The sequence below is a fragment of the Monodelphis domestica genome, chromosome 7 (genome assembly GCF_027887165.1).
Source record: "Monodelphis domestica isolate mMonDom1 chromosome 7, mMonDom1.pri, whole genome shotgun sequence".
Lineage (NCBI taxonomy): Eukaryota > Metazoa > Chordata > Mammalia > Didelphimorphia > Didelphidae > Monodelphis > Monodelphis domestica.
Genome location: NC_077233.1, coordinates 57,676,499 through 57,689,074, shown reverse-complemented (window position 1 = coordinate 57,689,074; position 12,576 = coordinate 57,676,499). Strand labels below are relative to the sequence as shown.

Here is a 12,576-nt window from a genome sequence, read left to right as displayed (position 1 = left end):
AATTCTGGAAAGCAATTTGGAACTATGCTCAAAGAGCTCTAAAATTCTGCATACCACTTTGATTCAGCAATGCCACTACTAGATCTGTATCCCAAAGAGATTTTTTTAAAAAGAGGAAAAGGACCTATTTGTACAAAAATATTTATTACAGCTTTTTGTGGTAGCAAAGAATTAGAAATTGAGGGGTTGTCCATCAATTAGAAAATGGCTATACAAGTTACAGTACATAATTGTAATGGTATACTATAATATTGTAAGCAATGAGAAGCAGGATGATTTTGAAAAAAACTTTAAAAGACTCTACATGAACTGATGCAAAGTAAAGTGAGCAGAACCAGAACATTATACACAGAGACAGCAATTTTTCTTGAATGACTGTGAATGACCTAATTATTCTCAGCAATACAGTCATCCAAGACAATCCCAGGGACTCATGATGAAAAATGTCATCTGTCTTCTGAGAAAGAACTGATGGAGTCTGAATGCAAACTGAAACATATGATATTTCATTTTCTTTCTTTTTTAATTTGAGATTTTTTCTACAAGATGACTAATATTGAAAATGTTTTACATGATTACACATGTAAAATCTGTATCAGATAGCTTATTATCTTAGGGAAGGAGGAGGACATGGAGGGAGTGAAGAAAAAGGATCAGAAGAAGGGAGAAAATATGGAACTCAAAGCTTTAAAAAATGATTGTTTATAATGTTTTTACATGTAAGGGGGAAATAAAATAATTATATTTTTAAAAGCAATCCCATAGACTCATGATGAAAAAATACTATCTGCCTTTGGAGGAAGAACTAATGGAGTCCGAATGCAGATGAAAACATATATTTCACTTTCTTTTTTCCACTTTTTTTGTTTGAGACCTATTCCATAAAACGACCAATATGAAAAAATGTTTTACATTATTGCATATATGAAATATAGAAGATTGTTTACTGTCTCAGGGAGAGGGGAGGGATGGAAAGGAGTGAGGAAGGGAGGGTGGAAAGGAGAGAGAATTTGGAACTCAAAACTATATTTAAAAAGAATATTGAAATTATTTAACATGTAATTGGGGAAAATAAAAAATTATTACAAAATATATAGTGAGAATAAAGAATAAAGAGAATAAAAACACTAGAAGGGGGACGATGGTTCTAGGTTTGGAACACCAACAGAGAGTTTTGTATTTAATCTGGGGACAACAGGAAGCCAGTGGTGTTTATTGAGTATGGGTGACATGATCAGACTTGTGCTTTAGGAAAATCATTTTAGTGGCTGAATGGAAGATGGATTAGAGTGGGCAGAGACTCAAAGCAGGCAGACTCACCAGCAGGTTACTGCAATAACCTCCACATGAGGTGATGAGGTATTGTACCAGAATGATAAAAGTATCAGAAAAGAGAACAGGGCACATTTGAGATATATAGAAAAGGTGAATTACATGGGTCTTGAGAACAGAGTGGATGTAGGGCAAAGGGAATAAGAGAGCATGAGGCTTCAAAGATGGATTCTAAATTGTGAACCAAAGGGACTGGGAAAATGGTGGTACCCTCAGACAGTGATAGGGAACTTTGGAAGGAGGCAGTTCAGAGAGAAAGATAATGAGTTGTGAGATCAAGAATCACTTTAGGATATTAGTGTGGGATTATCTCCACTCTCTGTGTGCCAACAAGTAGACAGGAAAGCAGAGAGTCAAGGAATCTTTTCACCAAGACTGCCTTCTAAAACTTTTGCCCATAATAGTTGCCCATACAACTTCAGATACTGGCTAGTCTACCTCATAACTGAAGCAGAATCTTTTCTGCCACTGATCTACCCAACCAATCACAAAGAAGTCATTCAAATTTAGCTTGAAGACATTTCTAGAGAGGGGGAACCTTAATCAGCCACTATAGTTTGGGATAGATTGAATCTTTAGGAAGTTCTTCTTTATTAAATTTAACTGAAATCCATTTTCTTTGTGACTTCTACCTATTCCTCTTAAATCTGTCTTCCAGAGCCAAACTGAACAAGTTAAACTCATCATCCACATGTGACTGCTTTGTGGATTTTGAAGACACCCTCCCCTGAATAGTCCCCAATTAAATCATCTCCAATTCCTTTAACTCCTTCTGATATGGCACGACTTGGAGGCAAATCACCATTGTCATTGGCCACCTTTTATGTTCTCTAGTTTATCAACATGTACTTTAAGATATGGTACTCATATCTAGGCAACTAAATGGTTCATTGGATAGAGAACCAATCCAAGAGACCGGAAGTCCTCAATTCAAATCTGGTCTCAGACACATCCAAACTGTATGACCTATGGCAAGTCACTTGATTCCCTTTGCCTAGCCCTGACCACTCTTCTGCCTTAGAACCAATACATAGTATTGATTCCAAGATGGAAGGTAAGATTTTTTTAAAATTAAAAAACAATGTATAAAGATGTGATATCCAGAACAAAATCAAGTATTCCAAAGATGGCCCAACAAAGCCAAAGTACAATGGGATGACCATTTTTCATGTTGTTGATAAGAGCCCTCTCTCAATACACAGACAAAGAACACATGAAAATTTTTGGCTTCCAGATCACACTGGAGACTCACACTGAGCTTCTAGACCTTAAAAACCCTCCAATCTTTTTTCAGAAGGAGGATTTTTAAAACAATCACCACCATCTCAGACTTGTGAAACTGAAATCTTTAACCCACATGTAAAATATCCTCAATAAATTTCATCGTCTTAGTTTCAGGCCCAGTGTCCCAGCATGTCAAGATCTTTCTTTTAAGATCCCTTGATGTGTCATCCAGGATGTTAGCTATCCCTCCCAGCTTGGTATCATCTGCAAATTATTTAATATACTTTGTCCAAGATATTTAAAACTATTAATTAATAAATCAATAACCAAACACTGATCTGTAGACCACTCCTTTAGAGACCATTTGATTTAATATTGAAGTAAGGGAGGAAATATCTATTTCTAAAGACCTTATGGGGCAGTTAGGTAGCTCATGAGATAGAGAAGGGAGTTCCTGGGTTCAAATCTGGCATCAGACAATCTTAATTGTGTGACCCCGGGCAAGTCACTTAACTCCAACTACCAAGCTCTTACCACTCTTCCATCTTGGAACCAAGACTTAGTATTGATTCTAAGTCTGAAGGTAAGGATTTTTTTTTAAAGACCTTACTATATGCCAGTCACTATATTAAGTGCTTTACAAATAGAATCTCATTTAATTCTCATATAAACCCTTAGGGGTAAATACTGTTATTGTGCCATTTTACAGTTGAGAAAACTAAGGCAAATAGAGACTAAACGACTTACCCAGAGTCATATTTATTCTTATATTCATGTGGCCAAATTTGACTCCAAACTCAGCACTCTATCCATTGTACCACCTGGATGCCTAAAGAGCAGTGATTCAATGAAGCAGATAGAGAACTGGATTTGAAGTCACCAAGACCTTACTGCTGTCTCATTGAAGTCGCTGATCTTCTCTCCGCCCCAGAAAGGAAAGGAGGGAGAGGGAAAGGGAGAGGGAGAGGGAGGACATGGAGATCATTCCAATCCCCATCACAATTATATCCATGAAAGATTTCTGATTTGTTTTTGGATAGCCTTATTCCTCCTTTTGTGCAAGCAGTTTATAGCATGTTTTTATACGTCAAAGCAAATAAACCGAGTCACTTTATATTGTGTTTAGTGATCAGATATATTAAAAACAATATTTTTATTTGAAATTATTCAAACAGCACTAGGGACTCTTTTATCTTCCTTGGTAGTCTGTGTACTTAGTACAATGTAGTTATTGAATACATGCTTGTTGACTGACTTTGAAGGATGGGTGCCCCAAAAGAGATTACTTTTTATCAACTAAGCATCCCAGTTTGACACAAAAAAGTCCAGCTTGAATATACTCTTGTGAAAATTGTCTGGGAAAGTTTTTGAAGCTTTCGTCATACTGTAGGGTCTTATGTTAAAGTGACAACTTCGGAACAGAATGTTTATCAAAACAAAACGAAGTTACTCTTTGTGAAGGTAAAACACAACCATCCATATCATATAGCTTCAAGGACTTGTAGGATGAAGTAAAAATAGTGCAAATCACAAAAAATCAAATAATAATAGCTTCATGAAAATAAATAAGTTCTGTCTTATCATGAATATAAAACTGTCAGTGTCTTCTGATAGCTTGTGGTATCCACTATAGTTTGCATGAAGGTTATGCTGTTTTGATAACCCATTGCGTTGTCATTTAGTTATTTCAGTTGTATCTAACTCTAGGTGACCCTATTTGGGATTTTCTTGGTAGAGATCATGGATTGTTTTGCCATTCCCTTCTCCAAATCACTTTACAGATGGATAAACTGAGGCAAACAGAGTTAAGTGACTTACCCAAGGTCTGAAGCCAGATTTGAATTCATGAAGATGAGTATTCCTGTCTCCAGGCCTGGCTCTCTATCTACTGAACCACCTCGCTTCTCCTCAAATACCAGGTTAAATAATTTTTCATGTTCCAAAATTTTCTCTCTTCTGAAGCCCTTTCCTTTGACTAGTGAAGACCCCAACTTTGCCTTTAATATATTCAGTTTCTTTCCCAGGACCTCAGAGTGTTGTCTTGATTTTGGAAGCACCATTTGTATGGTGTGATTCACTGGGAGTGGTTTCTATTAGGGTTGACAATTTTAGCTGGAGGCTGGCTTTCTATCCTTCAGAGGAGACTTAATTTGGGAAAGGAGTAGAACTCTCCATTGTTTATCAAGGTAAGGAACTCCCTCTCAGGAGGGAGTTGTCAGTCAGCTACTCATCTTGGCTTCTTTTGCTTCTTATTGGATGATCTATTTCCTAATAGCCTCTGTGACACTTTACAAGTTTGGAAAACCCAACTTCAAGTTCTACCTTGACACTCACTTAGCTGTGTGACCCTGGGAAAGTGATTTCAGCTGTCTGCTTTAGTTTTCTCATTCATAAGCTGAGAATGAGAACAGAACCCATCTCACAGGATTGTTCTGAGGATGAAAGAAGAAAACCTGTACTTCACTTTGAAAACCTTGGACCATTATATAAATGCTTCTTTTTAATTATCATCATCATTTCTTGGAGTGAAGCTACCTTTTACCCTTCCACAATGGAAGACCTTCCATCATTTCATTCTTACTTCCATATATTCAGGATTCCTTCTTCCTTCCTTCCTTTCTCCTCTGTATCACATTCATCAGCCTGAAATCTACTAATATAGGTCAGAAGTCCTCAAGATTCTCCATATCTATTTTTTCTTTGTTTTTCACCTTGAAGTTTTTTTTATTATTTTTAAAAGAACATTATTCTCCCCAATAACTCAGATTAGATATTCCACAAAGGTCTTTTACTTACTTTTATGGGAGGGTGAACAGACTGTGCTTTAAACATAGATAAAATTTATTTGGCTGTGGTACAAAACACAGCATTACATACTTTAAAGACTGCTCATTCCAAAACTCTCCTTGTTCTCCATACTCACTGAGAGCCAGAGCTTTGGTCCTCAGTCATACGTACCAGTAGCTCTGGTGGTCGTCTACCTTAGAGAACTGCTGACAGATTACTGATTGATCATACCTATTTGTCTCACCAAGGATCTCAGTTGCTGCTCTTCAATTCTTGAGTCCTCACTGTCCTTGCCTCATGAACACCTTGATAGGTTCCTTTCTCTTGTCTTCCCACCCTTCTTCTTCTGTTCCCCCTCTTTCTTCCCAGCCTTTTCCCTACATACAATTTTTCTTAGTCTCCTTGCAGAAAACAGTGAAACATGTCCATCTTGGAAAAGGCAGCTGTCCATACAGTCTTATGGAAGGAGCATGCACAACTTCCTACACCTCTCTTCCCATATCTGGCCATGGTATCACTATTGCTTACTTGCATGATGCCTAAAATGCCAACATTACCCAATATCTCACAAAAGATATTCAACCTTGAAGAAATCACTTCTCCTCTCGTCTTCAGTTTCCTTTTACAAAATGAAAGAACTGGGCTAAATGATCTCTAAGATTCTTTCCAATATGATCCATTGATCATTTTTATCCATTGATATTTTAAGGTCAAATCCAACTCTAACAGCCTATGTTTCTTTTTTTCATATTTTATTTCCCCAATTACATGTAATAACAATTTTCAACACATCTTCCAAAATTATAAGATCCAAATTGCCTCCTTCCCTCTCTTTTTCTCCTCCCTTCCCGAGATGGTAAGCAATTTGATCTGGATTATATACGTATTATCAATTAAAATGTACTTCCACATTGGTTATCATTATAAGAATACTCATATAAAACCAAAACCTCCACATAAAAGCACAAAAAATTAAAGTGAAAAATAGTCTGCTTTGGTCTGAATTCCTACTGCAATAGTTCTTTCTCTGGAGGTGGATAACATTCTTTGTCATAAGTCCTTCAGAATTGTCCTGGATCATTGGATTGCTGAGAGTAGCTAAATCTTTCACAGTTGATCATCATACAATATTGCTATAACTGCATACAATGCTCTCTTGGTTTTGCTTATTTCACTCTGCATCAGTTCATGTAGGCATTCCCCGCTCTTTCTGAATTATCCTGTTCATCATCTCTTACAGCACAATAGTGTTCAATCACCATTATATACCCCGATTTGTTCAGCCATTCCCCAACTGTTGGACAGCCCATCAATTTCTAATTCTTTGACAACACAGAGAGCTGCTCTAAATATTTTTGTACAAATAGGTCAGTTTCCCCTTTTTAAATCTCTTTGGGATACAGACCTAATAGTGGTATTAGAGGATCAAAGGGTATGTACATAGTCTATGATTCTGACAGATTCATGGCTTTCAATTAAGCTGCTTGTAAGACGCCTCTTCCTGGATTCTTCTTTCAAAATGTAAATTCTTTCCCCAAAATACATTGTGTTCCTACAAGACCCAAGGATGTCTCTGAGTAAGTTGAGTTGAAAATAGTTAAAAGAACTACAGACTATTGGAATGAGAATGCCTCTTAGAGATCATCTAGTCTAACTTCTTTCTTTATAGAAGCAAAAACTCAGGAAATAGGAAATGATTTACCTAAGATCATGTAGCTAGTTCATTGGATGCAGGACAAGGACTAGTAGCTAGACTCCCGACTTTTACCCTCAGTGATCAGCTCACAATTTCATGTTGCTTCCATCACATAGAGAAACAATGGTGGGAAGTGCCAAGGATAAACCATCTCTTTCACAAGTTTGCCAAGGACTAGCTCCACCTGAAACAGAACAAAATAAGTCTGAGCTGGGATCTGGTCAAGACCTTTTTTCTCTCCCAGAAACATGATCAAATGAGACCCAGGAGGAAATAAGGAATGAACTGTGGGATTGACCCCAGATATTTCACTAATCAAGCAGATAAGTTACTTATTAAGTCCTTCTATGTCTGAAGATACCCAAGCAGCAATCATTTTTCTCCCATCATTTCTATAAAAGAACAAAAAATGGTACCTACAACCTGAAACTTCTTATCACATTCTGGAATCTATTCTCCTCAGTATGCCTACTAATGGCATTCAAGTAAAGCTTCTGGGAATTTTGTATTAAGATCTGGCCTAATTTTATGTTCTTTATCTTATCTTCTCATCTTTTCTAGGTAGTAAAACTACTTAGCACAGTGCCTGGCACATAGTAGGTACTTAAAAGTGTTTATTGATTGATGGATTAACTGGGAAAGTGGCCCTCTGTCCCAGGTGCTGACATGGTTGGTAAGAAGTTGTGTGCTCCTTGGAAGCAAAGTTTGATCTTCTGGGTAGTCTGAAGAAGACCTTGCGTCTCTACATTTCAGATTTTCTTCTGGCAATGCCCTGTAGGGGATGAGGGAGAAGACAGGCTCAAGAGACAGTAAGAGAGCAAGTGTCACAGGTCAGCAGAAAGGAGGTAGGATAGTCTGCCCTTTCTCTTAATACAACTGACCCCAGAAGCTAAATAGAAGGCAGGGAAGTGGTTCCTCAAAGCCTTCTTTCTGAAAGCTCTTATTCAATTTCAGCCCTGCCCTCTCCCTCTACTAGCAATTCCCTGAAAGGCCAACAGTTATTGTCTGCCCATTGAGAGAGACAACGTCCCCTATCTGGAGAAGGCTGATGCCAGGGGCCCTCTCTCCTTGGCAAGAAGTAGCCCCACAGATATATAATTTATCTCTGGAGCAACTCAAGCTTGGGCTTTGATATGCCCTCTCTGTGGGCAGGTTCAGACTATGGAAGTACTTGAGCCTCCTAGAGTCAACCAGGGTCTGGGATTCTGAAGTTACTCCCCACCTCCACATATTAAGGTGGCTACCCCACTATCCATTCTTCCTCCTACTCCAATACTAGTCTGTTCCTTGTGGAAAGGGTGGAAACCATCAAAAGCTTTTGCCCCATTTTTAAAAAATCCTAATTAGCTCCTACTTGATAGGTGCTGGAGGCCATCATACCCTGACTGGCTGATAAGGTCACAGACTGGGGAAATGGGGAAAATGGCTCTCCCTATAGATAGGTTTGAAGCAAAAAAACCCACTAGAACAGGGCAAACAGGGCTTTGTCCCAGGTTATGGCATTGGGCACTTCAGTCCTTCCTAAGATTGAAGCTTTCTCCAGTGCATAGTCTGGAGATCTTGGTGCCTACACTTGGAGGTTCTCTGACCGTGCTCTAAAGAGGAGGAGGGAGAAAGCAGAGCTGGCAGGATCATTATCCAACTGGCACAGGCAGAGCCCACCTTACCTTGAGTGGTAGCTTAGAGGTAAAGACCAGTTCCTAGAATTCATCCATTAAAGATCCATTCCTTTAACTTAAGATCTTCCTGCTAAAATACCAGAGCTTCCAGGAGATACCCCCACTTTCAGCTATCATTTATCCTCAACAGATACCACTGGATTAGAGGCAGAGAAAGGAACTGATGTTTAGAACTGGTGTCAGAGACTGAGATGAAATCATGGGTTTGCCACTCATTGAGTGGCACTGGACAAGTCACAACCTCTTTGGATCTCATTTGTAAAATGAAGGCACTGTATTAGATGACCTCAGAGGTTTCTTTCAGCCCTAAATCTATGATCTTACCATGAAACGTCTGAGGGCTTGCATAGGAGAGAGAACACTGGAATAATCTACTAGTTCTATTTCTGCTGCTAACTCACTGTGCAGCTTTGGGCCAGTTATTTTGCCTCTGTAAGCTTCAGTTTTCTCATTATAAAAATGATGATCCCTAAAGTCCCATTCAATTGATTTCTATGATATGGGAAGTTGGGATTTAGGGAGTGGGAAGAAAGGGGTGAGGGTATGAGACATGGGGTACCACTGAAGAAGAAGAGGGTTGAACTGAGAGGAGAAAAGGGAAAATGAGGATGATAGCAAGAAGACAAGCCTAGAGGATTTGACAATTTGGGGCCTGGGCCATTCCAATTGAGAGAAGCACTTTGCTGAAAGCTAGTCTAAGGCAAAACTGCTAGGCCTTATTAAAATCTTTCCCCCTTATCCTACCATGCTGTAGTTGATGGGAATTTTATGAGGGCTGCCATAGGCTGTGTCTGACCCAATATGTTCAATAATCTCCTCTCTCCTGCCTTGGGTACCCTGAGGGAAAGGTGCAATCATTGTTGAGTTTTATTACCCATTTCTCTGAGTTCCCTTCCTCTCATACTGATGGGGATGGAGAGAAGATGGCATTGAAAAAACTGGGCAAGATCATATGACTCCAAGGAGGAGTTTCAGAGACACCAAACAAGCTAAGAAAGAAGGCTGGAACTTGGAACCACCATTTTTAAAAATCCTTACCTTCTGTCTTAGAATCAGTACTGTGTATTGGTTCCATGACAGAAGAGTGGTAAGTGACTTGCTCAGGGTCACCTAGCTAGGAAGTGCCTGAGGTCAGATTTGAACCTAGGACCTCTCATCTCTAGGACTGACTCAATCCATTGAGTCACCCAGCTGCCTCCTGGAACCACCATTTTAAATCTCAAAGTCTTCAGATCCCCAGGCTGTAGCCTCTCTGACAGAGGGGAGATTCCAACAGATCTTGAGTGTCACCATCAGGGGCTGTCACCTTCATGCAATTATAAACTTTCAGATCTAAAAGGGACCACATCCAGAGGTGAGAACATCTGCTTGCTAGAAGTCCAAAAGTTATTCCTAAGGAGACTCCATTGAGATGTCACCCACTGGGGACCCTAGAGTTTATATGTGCAATGTAAACAGATAATGGTTTTCTCATAAGAAAAAATGTCAATGTCACATTATGGCAAGGATCTATGATTTCAGAGCTCTGGGAACTCGTTTACTAATGCAAATTGGAAATGGTTTATACCCATTCCCAGAGACTCATTATGAAAAATGCTATCTGCCCTCCAAGGAAGAGCTGATGGAATCTTTCTTTCTTTCTTTCTTTCTTTCTTTCTTTCTTTCTTTCTTTCTTTCTTTCTTTCTTTCTTTCTTTCTTTCTTTCTTTCTTTTCTTTCTTTCTTTCTTTCTTTCTTTCTTTCTTTCTTCCTTTCTTTCTTTCTTTCTTTCTTTCTTCCTTCCTTCCTTTCTTTCTTTCTTCCTTCATTTCTTTCTTTCTTCTTCCTTTCTTTCTTTCTTTCTTCTTTCTTTCTTTCTTTCTTTCTTTCTTTCTTTCTTTCTTTCTTTTCTTTCTTTCTTTCTTTCTTTCTTTCTTTCTTTCTTTCTTTCTTTCTTTCTTCTCTTCTTTCTTTCTTTCTCTTCTTTCTTTCTTCTTTCTTTCTTTCTTTCTTTCTTTCTTTCTTTCTTTCTTTCTTTCTTTCTTTCTTTCTTTCTTCTTTCTTCTTCTTCCTGTCTGTCTTTCTTTCTCTCTCTCTTTCTTTCTTTCTTTCTTTCCTTTCTCTCTCTCTCTTTTTCTTTCTTTTTTTCTTTCTTTCTTTCTTTCTTTCTTTCTGTCTGTCTGTCTTCCTTTTTCTTTCTGTCTGTCTTCCTTTTTCTTTCTTTCTTTCTTTCTCTTTCTTTCTTCTTTCTCTCTCTCTCTCTCTTTCTTTCTTTCTTTCTTTCTTTCTTTCTTTCTTTCTTTCCTGTCTTTCTTTCTTCCTGTCTTTCTTTCTTTCTTTCTTTCTTTCTTTCTTTCTTTCTTTCTTTCTTTCTTTCTTTCTTTCTTTCTTTCTTTCTTTCTTTCTTTCTTTCTTTCTTTCTTTCTTTCTTTCTTTCTTTCTTTCTTTTCTTTCTTTCTTTCTTTCTTTCTTTCTTTCTTTCTTCTTTCTTTCTTTCTTTCTTTCTTCTCCTCCTCCTCCTTCTTCTTCTTCTTTCATTTGAGATCTCTTCCACAGAATGACTAATAGTTACATGATTACACATGTAAAATCTATATCAGATTGTTTACCATTTTAGGGAGTGGGGAGGGCAGAAAAGGGAGGGAGGGTCAGAAGAAGGAAAAGAATTTGGAACTCAAAACTTAAAAAAATGAATTGCAAATTGTTTTGCTTGTAATAGGAGAAAAATATTATTTAAAAAAATTTAAATTGTCTATTACCTATCTATCTATATATACTATATACTTATTAGATAAGACCTGGAGAGTTGCCTATATCTCAGAAAGGATAAGTGATTTGTTGTTGCTGGGTCACTTCAGTCATGTCTGATTCTTTATGGCTCTAATTTGGGGTTTTCTTGGCAAAGATCCCAGAATACTTTGCTACTTCCTTCTGCTTCATTTTACAGATGTGGAAACAAAAGCAAACAGGGTCAAGTGACTTGCCTATGGTCACATAGCTAGTAAGTGTCTGAGACTGGATTTGAACTCAAGTATTCCTGACTCTAGGTTGGTGCACTGTCTACTGCTAAGTAATGGAGATACAAAGAAAGGGAACAACATGGTCCCTACCCTAAAATGGTGGTGACAATATAGAAATAACTACATATGTACAAGATACAAACAACATCAAGGAGAGGTAATCTCCAAGGGAAAGGACATTAGTAGGGTGGGGAGATGGGAGGGAAATCATGGAGAAGAGCCTGGAAAAAACTTTTTTAGTAAAGTGGGATTTGAGCTGTGTCTTGAAATGGGCCAGGAAAAAACCAGGGTAGAGGTGAGAAGGGAGAATATTATAGGTATGGGTGACAGCCAGCACAAACATTATTTTTGTTTTGTTTTGCTTTGTTTTTAGAAAATCAGGAGCCAAGATGGTGGAGCAGAAGTTAGGATCTAGCTGAAATCTCCTAACATCCTCTCCAAACACTTTTAAGATAATGCCTCAAATCAAATTTTGGAGCATCAGAGCCCCCAAAAAGGTCAGAAGGAAACATTTACCAACCTATGACAACTTAGAAGGGCCAGAAGAAAAGTCTGTAAAATCAGAGTGGACACAGGCTTGATTTAAAACACCTGTGGGAAATGTTCATTTATGATGGGTCCTCACCTGGCATGGACTCCCACCTTCATCAGCAGGGCAGTTCTGATGAATTTTGAGTCACTGCTTTGATGATAACAGAGCCTAAGTAGGACTTGGTACCCCAAGGAACTCCATTCCTACAGTGTCAGACCAGGTTTTCCCTGTTGTGTGCAAATACAAGTATTTCCTTCTGAGATGCCATTTCAGACATGATTTAGGAAAGTCAGACCTGCCTTCTATGTATCTGGGAAAAGTTGGATTC

The 12,576-nt window shown here is 38.3% G+C and overlaps 1 long non-coding RNA gene across 2 annotated transcripts in view; it reads right to left on the bottom strand.

Moving 5' to 3' along the window:
- The window catches only part of LOC103102527 (uncharacterized), a 77,277-nt gene that overhangs the window by 12,521 nt on the left and 52,180 nt on the right, over window positions 1–12,576 (bottom strand). For both annotated transcript variants that reach the window (XR_008913432.1, XR_008913431.1), the window contains exon 3: window positions 7,046–7,223. This is a non-coding gene — a long non-coding RNA (uncharacterized LOC103102527). The remainder of the gene's footprint in view (window positions 1–7,045; window positions 7,224–12,576) is intronic.